Consider the following 16126-nt stretch of genomic DNA (forward strand, 5'->3'; position numbering starts at 1 on the left):
CCTTGGAACGAGGAGTAGGAAAGTGAGAGGGTAGAAGTTCAAATTGGACGGAACACTGCCCCAGGAAGCCACGACATGCTGAAGGCTCTCCCGAATAGCGATTGGGAGAAGGTAGACGAGGTTCAGGAGAATGGGTCAGAGGTACTGGCGGGGAGAAGATAGGAGCAGGAGGAGCGGCAGCAGTCTCAGGAGAGGACAGAAGGGATTTGAGTTGCTCTAAAATGGTACCCAGGGAGTTTTGGAGCAGTTCCATACGCTGGTTATTTTGGGAGAGACAAGTCTCTACTTCCTTGAACAGGCCATCGTGTTCGCTTAAGCATCGACCCACCTCGGCGGAGTCCAGGTCTGTTGGGCTGAGCATAATGTCACAGGAATATAGGAGTGCTCACCACAAACCGGACTGGACCGCGAGGCCGAGGTGGGGATACAGGAAAACCACCGCCCTACAGCCGCGTGAGCGGGTCCGGTAGCAGAGTCATGTAGATAGCCTGGTTCGGGACAGGAGAGTGTAGAGTGGTAGAGGTACTTGCCAGATCCGGGGTAGGAGAGATCAAGAGTAGTCGGTGTCCAAAGCCAAAGTCGAGGAGAAGGTAGAAGTCCGTAGGGCAAGCCGGGGTTCGAGGGTGCCAGAGATCGGGAGTCCAGGTTCAAGCTGGGGTTTGTAACGGAAGACAAGAGCAGACTGCGAAGTAGCTTGTAGCAAGCACAACTAGAGACTGACTATGCTCAGCAATCAGCTCTGGGCTGGTAGCACTATATACTGACAGGAGCCAATGGGAACCTCCAGCGGTGATGTCAGATGAAGGTAGATCGCTGATAGGCTGAGGCAGGATGCAGGACAGGTGAGTACGGAACAAGTACATTGGCGGCAGTGGAGATGGACATAGTAGCGTGCGCGTGCAACGGAAGGGGCGGGTTGAGTTCGCCGGGCGGAAAAACAGGAACAGTAGACGCGAGCGCGGGTCTACCACGGTGGCGCACATGGGTAGCAGGAGCTGCCGGGAGAGAAGGGGAACCACGTGAGCGGGTGCTGCGCTTCCCGACAGCGGAGGTAAGAGCCACAGCGGGCGCCGTGGGTAGGGGCCTTACAATTTCCTCCCCTACCTGTTTATTTAGCCTCATTGGTTTTGACTTATTTCTTTTATACTTACTTATCTTACTTACTTACTTATCCATACTCTGATTGGCTACCGTACCATGTGACAGGTTTTCATTGACGTCCCATCCTTTCTCCCCCAAGCCTCTGTCACATGGTATACTAGAGCCAATCAGAGTAGGGATGGAGTTCCCACGCTCTGATTGGCTCTAGTACCATGTGTGCACGGCCATGTGTCTTTTAATGACGTCATCTTAAAGGCAATTGAAGCAAAGCCATTCTGATTGGCTGTGCTTTCATTGCCTTTAAGTGACGTCATCATTTTTTTTTTGTCGGCCAAAACACATGGTTTTCACGGCCCAATCAGGACCGTGGGAACCATGACGAAAAATGTGACGTCTTAGGCCTTTAAAAGCCTATGTCGTCTCATTTTGAAGCCAGACGCCGCGGAGGAAGGACCTCCAGAGAAGAAAGAAGACCAGGGCGTGGCCGCAGTCGGGGAGAAGACCCCGCCCCGCCCAGAAGGAGATAAAAGAAAGAAGAATACAGATGAAGATGGATTACAATTAGAAGACCCGTGGATTGCTTTGGATTTTTAGTTTAATGTTTATTTTTTTATGGTTTATTATTTTATGGGTTCCTGTGCCTGGTGGATTGGTTGGTGAGTAAGCTGCGCAACGGGAGTCGGTGGGGCCAAGTAATGATAAGTGAACTAAAGAAATGTATTTTATTTAACTTGTTAATTTTTTCAAAAGGTTTTTTTTTTGTGGTATATCATTTCTTGCCACTGTATGTATGTATGTATATATGTCTAGAGAGATATATACATACAGGGTAAGAAATTATGTTGTTTTAAAAGCTTGATTTGATGTGTTTTAAATTAATTTGTCTATGCTGCTATGCTTTATTGTGTGTTTAAAGTATTTTAAAATTAGATAGATGTATTCCTTGGTATTGTATTGTGTGTTTGAGGGAGGTCAGGGATAGTCTTGGTTTTAAAGGTTGTATTTTGGTCGGTACTTATATTTTTTCACAGGCTAAATTGTTCTGCTCCAGGCGTGAATTAGTTAATTGTTTCATTGTTCGGGATGGAGTGTGAATTGTTTAGGGATGTAAATAATGATTGCTAATTGATTTTTGTTTACTTGGTTGATTCATTTGCAGAATGTATATGGTGCATAGATTTTATGCAACATTTATATTGGAATGTGAGGTGTTTCATTGGCTTTTCATTGGTTTGTGATGATTTAGCTTGTAAGATCAGTTAGGAATATTAAAGGAAATTGATTTTAATGTAGTCTGTCTGTATGGAGAAGTGTTTGGTTGTAGGACAGTATGGTTTGACAACCCTTCTACATTTATTTGCATATTGGTTCATCATGTGTGTGTATATACTGTGTATATATATATATATACTGTATATATCTCTCTCTCTCTCTCTGTATATATATACAGTATATATATATATATATATATAGTTGCATGATGAAGCCACTGTACAAATGCAATTTATTGATTGGAATGTGAGGTGTTTCATTGGCTTTTCATTGGTTTGTGATGAATTAGATTGTGAGATCAATTAGTATTATTAAAGGAAATTCATTGTAATGTAGTGTGTCTGTATGGAGAAGTGTTTGGTTGTAGGACAGTATGGTTTTGATAACCCTTCTACATTTATTTGTATATTGGTTCATCATGTGTGTGTATATACTGTGTATATATATATATATATATATATATATATATATATATATATATACACTGTATATATATATATATATATATATATATATATATATATATATATATATATATATATATATATATCTCTGCATATATATATAGTTGCATGATGAAGCCACTGTACAAATTCATGGGTGAAGGGTGGGTATCGGGCCAGTGTGGCTTAACCCCTTAATCACCTTTGTGGTTATTATCTGATAAGGTGTTTAAGGGGTTAATTGATATCTGAATGTACTTGCAATGTATTGGCTTTGTATTTGCTATGTATGTTGTGGGCAAGGCAAGGATGTTGCTGGCGACGGACACTTCGTATTGATGAGGTCAGTAGTACTTTATTTATTTGAATATGCTAGTTAATGTTTTTAATAATGGCCAATTAATCTATTATCCATATCTGGATAATAGTTATTTTGCACATTATTGTACTGTAGGTGTTGGGGGGGAGGGTGTATGTATTGAATGTATAGGCCAGGTTTATTTTTTTTACATTCAGTGTTGGTTCTGTGGTTCTGCGTAAGACCTCTGGAGACCACCTGTGGGTATCAGGCTGGTGGTTCCATGGGTGACACATGCGGGGATGAAGATGTGTGGTCCCACTTCTGTGGGGGCACCGCCGACCCGTAGTCTGCGGGGATGAAGATGTGTGGTCCCACTTCTGTGGGGGCACCACGGACCCGTAGAGCACCCGTGAGTTCCCCAGACCCCAGAGGGAACCACCCGAGGCCCCGCAGACACCTGTGGGTCTGACCCGGGACTCCCAGACATCCGCGGGCCTACCTTGGGGACCCAATTGTGGCCCACGGTGACCCAAGGAGACCACCTGGGGGCCATGGTGCTGGCGGGACCCACCAGCAGGCCTCCTGAACCTGTGTAAAAAGGGCTGCTGGTAAACTGTAGGTCTGTCCAGGTGCCTCGTCAGCCCACCGGGGACTTGCGTGGGGCTGCGTTATGAACCCTGTATGTAAAAGAATAAATCTTGTATTTATGGGGGGGCACAGGGGGTGGGTAATGTATTTAATAAATATAATGCTGTTTATTGTGGGGCACTGTATTGTTTATATTGTGGGTACTGGGGGAGGGGGGGGGGTGTTTCCCCAACGGTATGTGGGTAGGCCTCCCTTGTGGGTACTGGGTGGTTAGGCCTCACGGGGGGGGGGGGTTAGTGTGGGAGGGTATGTAGGCATCCCGAGTGGTGGGTGAGGGTGGGTTAACCCCTTAATGACTGTAGCGGTTAATAACCGCTATGGTGATTAAGGGGTTAGGGGACATTACTTTATATGTTTTAATTTTTGTCTCTTTTTTGCAGCAGCGGAGGGGCCATGTGCAGGTGGGTAGTGGGTAGTGGGTGTGGTTATTTACACGGGATCCTCCTCCCCACATTTAAATACAGTACACTGCACTCACAGAAACACAGGCCAGGGAGATTTAACTTACACAATAGGGGGAGGGGGGCTTACACAGATTAGTCAAAGCAGGGAAGTTTAGCAGACACAATAGGGGGAGGGTTTTTTTTTAACATAGATTACAGTGAAGGCAGGGAGGTTTAACACACACAATAGGGGGAGGGTTTTTTACATAGATTACAGTGAAGGCAGGGAGGTTTAACACACACAATAGGGGGAGGGTTTTTTACATAGATTACAGTGAAGGCAGGGAAGTTTAAAACACACAATAGGGGGAGGGTTTTTTACATAGATTACAGTGAAGGCAGGGAGGTTTAACACACAATAGGGGGAGAGTTTTTTTACATAGATTACAGTGAAGGCAGGGAGGTTTAACACACACATTAAAAATATGTATTTAATGTATTTATTGTTTATACTGCCTTAACCCTTCATTGCCTTAGCGGCTATACGCTATGGTAATGTAGCAGCATTTCTGTATTTTTAATAATATTGTGCAGGAGCATGGGGTTCCCTGAGCATTAATTTCTGGCTCAGGGAACCCCCTGCTCACTGTACAATATTATTAAAAATACAGAAATGCTGCTTAGTTACCATAGCACATAGCCGCTAAGGTAAAGAACGATTCTTTATTGATGTGTGTGTTTTATTTATACTGTACATTTGCAGAGGGTCTCCGGAGCAGAACCGCTGTGGTTTTAGGTCCGGGGCCCCCCTGCTCCCCGAGATACAGGCCCCTTTAGGGGGTGCCGGTATTCCTCTGCTTGGTTTACAGGCCGCGGTCACGTGATCGGGACCTTGAAACGCAGAGGGATACCGGCACCTCATAAAGGGGGCTGTATCTCGGGGAGCAGGGGGTCCCCCGACCTGAAACCAACGCGGTTCAGCTCCGGAGACCCCCTGCACATCTACACTATAAATAAAAATGTATTTCAAATGTATTTATTTATAGTCATTTATTTATTTAGATTTATTTATTTTTTGGTGGCTGCTGTGTGTGAGTTTTTTTTATTGTGGGTAGTGGGGGTGGGTGAAGGGGGTATAAGCCACAACGGTGGTTGTTTAGGGCTTGCGGGGGGTAGCGGGAGGGCTTAACCCCTTCATGACCGTAGCGGTATTAACTGCTACGGTCGTGAAGGGGTTAAGTGCACCCGCAACCCCCCCGCAAGTCCTAAACTCACACCAAGGGCCAAATACCCCCTTCACCCACCCCTGCTACCCACAATAAAGCGGGCACGGTGGGTTAACCCCTTCATTGCCTTAGCGGCTATACGCTATGGTAATGAAGCAGCATTTCTGTATTTTTAATAATATTGTGCAGGAGCAGGGGGTTCCCTGAGCATTAATTTCTGGCTCAGGGAACCCCCTGCTCACTGTACAATATTATTAAAATACAGAAATGCTGCTTCGTTACCATAGCACATAGCCGCTAAGGTAAGGAATGACTTTTTATTTATATATGTTTTTTATTCATACTGTACATGTGCAGAGGGTCTCCGGAGCAGAACCGCTGTGGTTTTAGGTCCGGGGACCCCCTGCTCCCTGAGATACAGACCCCTTTAGGGGGTGCCGGTATCCCTCTGCTTGGTTTACAGGCCGCGGTCACGTGATCGGGACCTTTAAACGCAGAGGGATACTGGCACCTCATAAAGGGGTCTGTATCTCGGGAAGCAGGGGGTCCCCCGACCTGAAACCAACGCGGTTCAGCTCCGGAGACCCCCTGCACATGTACACTATGAATAAAAATGTCCAGTACTGTATGTTAGGGGTTATAGGGGACGGCTTCAAAGACAACAGCTCGCAAACGCCCCCATGTGTTTTTACACGGCATTGCAGTATTGCAGCCAGCGGGAATAAAATGCTTAAATCACAGCCGGGAAAGTAACGCAATACACTCCGGCCGAAAACGATAAAAAACCGAACATCACCGGGATATACCCAAATTTGCGGAACTAGCCAAGTTAGAATAAATTTGGTCGCCTCTGTAGTTATAGACCGAGAGGATTGGGAAAGTATTTGGGAAGCAGCCTCAGGAACTTCCATATGTACCACAATCAAAGAAAATATTTAAAAAATATTGTTTCGCTGGTATCTTACTCCAGTCAGAATAAATCAAATCCACCCTCTGGCCTCCGATCTATGCTGGAGAGGCTGCGGACAAAAGGGAAACATGGCCCATATTTGGTGGTCATGTTCAGAAATTCAGAAATACTGGGAAACCATACAGTTAATAATTAAAAAGGTCACAGACCTCACTATACCTATTGATCCGCTGACCTATCTCTTGGCCAGGCCAATAGAGAACATTGACCGGCCAACAAGAAAACTAATCTCCTTCATCCTCACGGCGGCCAGATGTGCGGTGGCCGCTGCGTGGAAGAAGGTGTCTCCCCCCCTAAGCAAACAGTTAAGAAACGAATACGGGAAGTAATGTTGATGGAACAACTGTCAGCCTTCCTGAAAAGGAAGACAACAACCTTTAATAAAGTATGGGATCCGTGGCTCACAAGAATGGCAGAATAAAAGGACCCCCCCCAAGCGGGAAACTGAGATGAGATGGACGGGACTCCCCCCCTTTTTTTCCCTGTTTCTTCTTTCCCTCTCTTTCTTTCTGTTACATCCACCCCCCATTGGGATACAAGGGAGGAAAGGTGGAGTAAGGGGAAAAAAAAAGAAAACCTGTATTAGGCTAAGACGATATGTATGTGACCGTATAAACTGTATTAATATATCAATGCCTAATAAAAAAAAATTTGAAAAAAAAAATAGATTAACCCACTGCACACTCCCAAAAAACAGCCACCCCTACTACTATACCCAGTACTTCCCTTTCCTTCTGGTTCTAACTGCACACACTTTAACCAACCAGCACTTGAAAACAACCACACATATCAGTCAGTACACGCAAGGTTGGGGCATGCCCTTAGCGGAATAGGAAGCCACCCATGCCAGGTTTCTGAAGTATTGACAACTCCGGGATAGGTGGGAAAAGTTATTCCCACAGAGAGATTGGCTGCTCTTGTTAGGTATAGGGTTCTGAACCCTATAAGAATTCCCGCAACCCATCAGGAAACAGATTCATCTTAAGGTTCATCAAGCTTCATAAGTTTCATAAAGATTCCAAGTGCCATTACAGCAGCAGCAGATTTGAGAACGGACCAAGGATTTCGCGAGCAATTCCCGCTCCTGGGAAATTACTCCTACAACTTTATTTTACAAGATTTCGTTCTGGAAACAAATTATTTTGTTTGCCCCCGTCCCAGTAAGTGTATTTTGACAGCAATTGTGGAACATTGTGGGTATGTCTTTTCATGAAATAAATTACAATTTATTTGACCTCCTTGCTTTGCTCAATCATATGATCCCAGTATAAATGTGTTGATAAACCTGGTCTCCCGTGACACCCAAGTCATTGAGTCAGATCGAGGTTCACAATTTATCTAAAAGTTCTGGCGGGCCTTCTGCAAACAACAAGGGATCTCCCTTCACTTTTCTTCCGGCTATCATCCTCGGACTAAGGGTCAGACGGAGCGGATGAATCAATCACTGGAACAGTTCATCCGCTGCTTCATTTCCGATACCCAGGACAAATGGGTAGATCCCTTGCCGTGGGCCGAATTCTCTCATAACAATCTGCATAATGAGTCGACTCAGGACTCACCATTCCTTTCTAACTTCGACTTCCACCACTCAGCTCTTCCGACTGCAGGACCTGGATCCACGGTACCAGCTGCGGACAAAAGGATACTGCATGTTCAGGAATCATGGAGAAAGATTCAGGAGAATCTCAGAAAGGCAGTCTCCATTCAGAAGCAGGCCGACCGGCATCGCCGTGAAGCACCTACCTACAATTCAGGGCAAAAGGTATGCCCGGCAGAAGGTTCCTACAGCAAAATTGGCACCTCGATTTATTGGCCCATTTCCTGTCATCGAGAAGGTCAATCCGGTGGCCTACCGGCTACGGTTGCCAGCTTCCATGAGGATTCCTTCTGTCTTCCACACCTCTCTCCTCAAGTCCTTCATCCTGGATTCCCAGTTCCCTGCTTCGACGCCTCCTCCTGAGCCTCTCCTGGTTGAAGGTCAGCAGGAATTCGTGGTCCAGACCATTATGGACTCCAGGATCACCAGAGGGAAGCTGCAGTACCTGGTCCATTGGAGGGGCTTCGGTCTCGAGGAGCGTTTGTGGATTCCAATGGACCAACGCCATGCTCCAAGGCTCGTTCGGGCCTTTCACCACAAGTTTCCCTCCAAGCAATCCCTGGGACACCTGGTCATCCCTGAAGTGGGGGGGTACGGTGAGGATTGGACCTCGGTCCCGCCCCGTGACACGTTGGGTGACCCATCGTGCAAGCGCCGCAGTACGCCTACCAGGACCAGGCTTGACTCCGCCCTCACGGTCCATGACGCAACAGAGGACATCACTGTTCCCACTTTACGTCGGCGCCGCAATACCAGGGGCACTCAAGGGGTTAGAGCTGCCAATTACTCCACAGCTGTAATACACTCCACCCCTGCCTATCAGTACACAGCCTACCTGTAATTATGCGTGACTCACAGCCTGGAGGAGCCTTCCCATTGGCTCCCTGCTCCTTAAATGCTCAGCCAGCCCTGAGGCAATTGGCTGAGCATAAACCCAGTGTTTATTTTGTGTGCTTCCCGCAAGAATCCTGTTGTTACTTTGCATTCTGCCTTGTCTTTGTTTACCTCTGACCTCAGCTTGTACCTGGACCTCTACCTTCTCTGATGCCTGGACCTCGGCTAGGCACAACGACCATCCAACTTCTATCCTAGACCACGACTATTCTGACCTCTCCTACCCTGACCCAGCTACACGACTACGACTCTGCAATCCGGACGCGTTTGCATGGTTGTTGGTCAGTGTTCTTTAACATCCCCACCTCAGCCCTGCGGTCCCATCCTGTTTGTGATGAGCACCGTTACAAAAATAAGGAGAGCGGGGGACTGTACCATATGAGAAGAGAACTAAATAGAGCAGTTCAGTTGGTAGCAAGTCATAAGTCACATTGATAAGCCCTCCAATGGTCCTACTCACATTCTGGAGAAGTAAATAAACAGTATCAAAATCTGTGGCACTCTGTAGTTCAAGGTAGGTGATGTTGTGGGTGGTTCCGATGTGCTCAGGAAGACAGAGACACAACAATAGTGAAGACAGAAAATGAACTGTTTACTGTACCAAAAAACCCTCCAAATTCATGACTTACATTAGTGAGAATAAAGACAGGCATGTAATGCAAAAGTGGAGTCCCGGGAGCCGGGTGGGCTGCAGTCTCACCACCAGCTCTGTGAGCACCAGTTGCGTCCGTACGTCCATTTCCGTCACTTCTGTTTTTCGGTTTCAGCTGTTAAGAGGAAAGGGGGAACTGCTGTTGTTTCTCTCTACGTCCTTTGCAATCACCGACAGGCTCCAAAACTTTACGCATTTTGCGAGAACCACTTCATCAGGACTATTCATCTCCACCCACAAGCTGTAAATACCCTTAATCTAATTAGAACCTCCCATCTTGCACTGTGATCTAGCGGAGAATAGGATGCAAAGTATGGGGGCACGAGCACTGAAATGTTTACACAATATATGCTCAAAATCCAATGTGAAACATCATATTATACACAAATATTACATTTAATACATCAAATAATAAATGGAAGAGATTAACTAAAAAGACCATAGTCTATAAATATGCAATGATAACACCATAAAATAAACAATTATGCTCATTATAATAAATGAATTATCCTATAGTATGACTATAACTCTTGATAGCTTACTAATCTAAATCTACCTAGTTGTTTTAAATCAAAAATAAAAATGGACAGTTGCATAGGAGACGTAGAATACATTATTTATTTTTCCTTGATTTCTTCATAGAAACATGTAAAAATGGAAACAGAGATCAAATCAATCAAATGAACAAATACAAACTGACATGTCACAGTGGATAGTAGTAGCCAATATGTCTAGTCATATAAAAGTATTGGAAGGCAAAGAATAAGCCTAATAGATCTTGAAACCGAGATGTAAACATATTTAAATGTGTTCTGGTTTAAGCATGATATTCTTAATTAAATTAATTACCGAAAACCAATTAAAGGTATTTCATGAGTTGATACAATATACCTACTGTATAGTATAGTGTACATGCTTAAAAACAGAAAGGGAAACTCAATGTCATAAACAGAGTCCAAAATTAGTATACTTGGAAGCAGCCTAGTAAAACATTGGGGAATGGACTGGTGGAACTGGATGATGTATCCATATTGTTACCCTTGCGGATAAGACGCAAATCCTAGCTGACAATGGATTAGGAAAGGAACACTCCCAAATCTATATCCACATTGAGTCCTAGGGGAACCGGAGTATTAAGTTGGTGGATCCAAAAAGTTTCCCTCTTCGTAAGAGAAAGTAGGCGTCGCACCACCCGAACAAAGGCAAAGTAGAGAAGGTAACTCCAAAATTACATTTAATTGACCATCAAAACGAGGCAAAAACGGGCCAACATGTTTCGCGCTGCAAGCGCTTTATCAAGGTCCCTATGTGTGTAACCTCAGCTCAGAGTATTTAAGTGTAACGCGAACCCGGAAGTGAATTGGTGATGCCCTGTCAGAGCAAGCTAAACCAAATCAGCCACCGGTTCTGACGTCCACCTGAACACCCACATAGTTAATTTCAAACAATCACAAACACTTTACAAGACAAACAAATTGCAAATAGTTACAGAATCACAATAACATAAGAAGCGAATACATTTGTTGCATACTGTTCTGTCTCATTTGCAATTGTCTGTCACTAACAAATAAAAAGGTATAAAAACAAATCATTAAGCTAAAGAATTATAGCCTCATGCACATGACATGATTGGAGATATTTGTCAGAACAACCCCAAGAACATTTATATGCAAAAAAAGGGCTCTGGTTGGATTTGTGATTTAGATAAATCAATCACCTTAACCCTCATGCATCCTATTAAGCCTATAACCGACCCAAAATCAAAGAATGTCTATATGCATGATTCATGACATCTCAGACCATATAAGGATATAAAAACAAAAGGATTTGTAATCACAAAAAAACATGCAATTCATCAAGACAATGCATAGACCATATAAAAATAGAATGAATATTAGAACTTTTCACCTATTTTGTAAGATCAATTAAACTGTATAAACAAATTAATTTTAACATTGCATACATTCTAATGCTGACAAAGGTGAAATCTAATCTCTGAAAAAAAAAAACAACCCACATATATGGTTGATTACCAATTCAGCCAGGGAAAGAAATATAAAAGAACTAATTTGTTTAAGAAAGTCTTCATATCTTGCATTGATATTTATAATCCATTTCTATCATGCTCTGTGCCCACAATCCCACAAGGAAAAGGGGTCTGGAAGCGACTGCGTGTACCAGAGGTGTCTTTTTACATGTGAGTAACTTGTTACTCTTATTTTAAATTAATAAACTGCATTTTTATACTTTCCTTGCGGCTATCTGTCAACCTTATTGGGTCTATCATGAGGACGCCGGGTGTTGGTGAATACACTATACACAGAGAAATAACAGGACAACTATACACAGAAGAGAATGAACAGGACAACTCTATAGCTGAAGGAAGGAGACACTCCAGTGTACAAAGAACCTACTTTGTAAGTTAGTCTCACACATGGCTGGGTGAGTACAGCAAAAAATTAAAAAAATATTACACACTCCCACCACCCTGAGTTATTTTTCATTTGATTTAATTGGTGCAAAACTGTCACTGATCATTATTTGTATTCTTTTCTCTTGAGCTCCCCGTATTCTATTTCCTTATTTCAACATCTTTGTACAGTATAATACATGTTTCATGGCTCTACACCCCTGTTCATGTCCTATGGAAGTGTAGAGATGTCACATCACATGTAGCCAGTATCATTCCTTCCTCCCATTTGTAATTATCCAACGTAATTAATACACCAGTAGCATCTTTTAAGTATGATTTCTGGGACGTAACGTATTTGTGTAGGTAAACATCAATCTACTCTGATTGGAGGTTAGGGAGTTTATACCAGATATTATTGTTCTTCCAGGAGGATTTGTCAAATTTTTATGGATCTTAGGTATGAAATAGAATATTGTGAGTTTCGGCTTCTCCATTAATAGATATGTAAATTATTTTTCCTTTAAGATCCTGATATCTTTTCACGTTATGAGTAGCTCTCGTAACTCATTAGAGAATTGATTTGTAAGGTCACTTTTCAATTGGATATATGTATTCCCCAGAATTCTGTTAGACTCTCCCACCCCCACTTCGCTTTACCATACCCACCCCTACTACTTTCTCATTTCCACACCTGCCCCAACTTCTTTGTCAGACCTGCCCCTACTTCTTGCTCGCTCTGTCAGACCCACCACTCCTCTCTGCCAGACTGTCAACCACCCATCTCTCTGCCAAACCTGGCCTACTCCTCGCTGTCAGATCTTCATCCTCCTCTCTCTGGCCGAGCAGACAGCACACTGCTCTATCTGTACGACCCATCCCAATCCACCTGTTGCCTGATCCACCCCCCTTGTACTCTGCCAGACCTACCCCAAATGTTCTCTCTTCAAGACTCAGTCCCACTCCTCTCTCTGTCAGACCCGCCCCCACTCTTCTCTGCAAGACCAGCCCCCACTTTGCTCTGTAAGACCCACCCAATTCTCGCTCTGTGCCAGACCTGCCCTCACTCCTCTGCTAGAGCTACCCCCACTCCTTTCTCTATATTCCAGAACTAAATTCACAACTCTCTCTGGAGACCCACCCCCTCCTCTCTCTGAAAGACACACCCCGACTCGGTTCTCTACAGTCAGCATATATAAATATCATGGTAATAAATAATGGTACGTATCGAGTTACCAACCACTTTTATTAGCACGACATTACTATGCTACCAGTATGTTGCCCAACACTAATCTGAAAAAGCAAATGTATCACCTGTATACATTTAGTACCTGTATGAATCATCTGATGTGTGAGCGAGTTGCAATTAAGAGAAAAGCTTTTCCCACACTGTGAAAGGTTTCTGCTCTGTATCAATCTTCTGGTGATAAAGGAGATTGTTCATAATACAGAATGGTTTCCCACTCTCTACATGTGAACGGTTTCTCCCCGTGTGAATCCTCTTATGTGTGAGCAGGTTGCTGTTCTGTGAAAAGCTTTTTCCACACTCTGTGCATGTGAAAAGTTTCTCCCCTGTATGAATACTCTGGTGATCGAGAAGGCACCGCTTAGTAGTGAACAGCTTCCCACACTCAGCACATGTGAATAGTTTCTTCCCTGTATGAATACTCTTGTGATCGAGAAGGCACCTCTTAGTACTGAACTGTTTCCCACACTCTGTACAATAAAAAGGTTTGTCTCCTGTGTGAATACTCTGGTGTGAAAGGAGATTCCCCTTCAGTGAAAAGCTTTTGCCACACTCTGTACATGTGAACGGTCTCTCCCCTGTGTGAATCCTCTCATGTATGAGGAACTTGCTTTTCCATGAAAAGCTTTTTCCACACTCTGTACATGTGAAAGATTTCTTCCTTGTGTGAATCTTCTGGTGATAAAGCAGATTGTTCTTAATACTGAATTGTTTCCCATACTCTGTACATGAGACCGGTTTCTCCCCTTTGTGAATCCTCTCATGTGTGAGGAGATTGCTCTTCTGTGAAAAGCTTTTTCCTCACTCTCTGCATGTGAAAGGTTTCTCCCCTGTGTGAATCCTCTGGTGATTGAGAAGGTACCTCTTACTACTGAACTGTTTCCCACACTCTGTACAATTAAAAGGGTTGTCTGCTGCGTGAATACTCTGGTGTGAAAGGAGATTCCCCTTCAGTGAAAAGCTTCTCCCACACTCTGTACATGTGAACGGTCTCTCCCCTGTGTGAATCCTCTCATGTATGAGGAAGTGGCTTTCCCATGAAAAGCTTCTCCCACACTCTGCACATGTAAAAGGTTTCTTCCCTGAATGAATCCTCTCATGTGCAAGGAGGTTGCTCTCAAGTGAAAAGCTTTTTGCGCACACTGTACATGTGAACGGTTTCTTCCCTGTGTGAATCCTCTCATGTGTGAGGAGGTTGCGCTTGCATGAAAAGCTTTTTCCGCACTCTGTACATGTGAACGGTTTCTCCCCTGTGTGAATCCTCACATGTGTGAGGAGGTTGCTCTTCCATGAAAAGCTTTTTCCACACTCTGTACAATTAAAAGGTTTGTCCGCTGTGTGAATACTCTGGTGTGAAAGGAGACTACTCTTCAGTGAAAAGTTTTTTCCACACACTGTACATGTGAACGGTTTCACCCCTGTATGAATCCTCTCATGTGTGAGGAGGTTGCTCTTATGTGAAAAGCTTTTTCCGCACTCTGTACATGTGAACGGTTTCTCCTCTGTATGAATCCTCTCATGTGCGAGGAGGTTGCACTTATGTGAAAAGCTTTTTCCGCACTCTGTACATGTGAATGGTTTCACCCCTGTATGAATCCTCTGGTGATCGAGAAGGTACCTCTTAGTACGGAACCGTTTCCCACACTCTGTACAATTAAAAGGTTTGTCTCCTTTGTGAATACTCTGGTGTGAAAGGAGATTCCCCTTCAGTGAAAAGCTTTTTCCACAGTCTGTACATGTAAAGGGTTTCTCCCTAGTGTGGGCACAAACGTGGGTGAGAAATTCCCTATCTAATGAGAAGCCTTTACCACACTCACAACAGACAAAAAGCTGGCCATCTCTCTCATATCTTCTGCTTGACCCATACTTAGACCCAGTTTGTACTATGTGCTGTACACGGCCGGTAAATTCAACATCATTGGGCACTGGTTCTTGGCACGTATCCAACATGTGGCAGGAATCATGTTTTGTTGGCACTTCTAGGCTGCTAGGAGTTAACCCGCTTCTGGACATATCAGAGCTCCAGTTTTGCCCCTCATTCAGGTAGTTCTCTAACAGAAGGAAACAAAAAAGACAGAACTCAAATGTTTTCAAATCTGTAAATAAATGACTGAAAACAAATTACCATTCCAAAATACTCTGCATAATTTACTTTATTGCTACTAAATTAAAAATATGTTCTCTTCAATCTATACTCAAGGCCTTAAAATTGTGGCCCTGGACATCCAGTGGTCCCCCAATGACTGGTTGTGGTCCTAGAGACTTGACATTTCTTTCTGGCAGCTCTCATAATAAATTCATTTTGAACACATTATATAATTATTTATTACTGTACCGATTATCTAAGTGTACATGATATCAACCCAACCAGACAAATCTATAATGTAAAGATAGGTTGGAGAAGTCTACATAGGCACCTAAACCAGCCCCAATTGCTCCACATTGTCTCAGTCAAAAAATGACACATAAAAATGATTATTAATCCTAATTTGGCAAAAATGCAGCCTTGGTGTAATATATGACTCTTCCATTCCCTTCTCACATTCAGGCTGTTGTAAATATTGCCATTATTCCCTCCGCTATGTTTCCACAATCTGCCCTTTTCTAAAATGCTCATGCATACCCTCATATCTCCACTATTGCAACTTTAACCTCTCTGGCCTTCCCTCATCCCAACTCTATACTTAATTTATTACGTTCATAAAAACAAAACAAAAAAATACACTGTGGTTTGAATAATATCCCTTTCTTTTTGGTCTGTCTCTGCTGTACTTCTCCTGAGGTCCTTACAGTGGCTTCCCATTAAACCTCTGCATTACTTAACAATAGGGAAGTCAAATTACAAAATCTCACTATTCGCAGATGATATAATATTAACCTTGGAGAACCCTCAAACCTCACTACCCAATCTCCAACAGGCACTCTCTGACTTTGGAGTAATCTCAGGGTATAAAATTAATTCCGATAAATCCGAAGCATTAAA

General features: G+C 43.6%; 1 pseudogene; it reads right to left on the bottom strand.

Moving 5' to 3' along the window:
• Window positions 1–10704: 10704 nt before the first annotated feature.
• The window catches only part of LOC142488337 (uncharacterized), a 48831-nt pseudogene continuing 43409 nt past the window's right edge, over window positions 10705–16126 (bottom strand).

This window comes from Ascaphus truei, chromosome 2 (genome assembly GCF_040206685.1).
Source record: "Ascaphus truei isolate aAscTru1 chromosome 2, aAscTru1.hap1, whole genome shotgun sequence".
Classification (NCBI taxonomy): domain Eukaryota; kingdom Metazoa; phylum Chordata; class Amphibia; order Anura; family Ascaphidae; genus Ascaphus; species Ascaphus truei.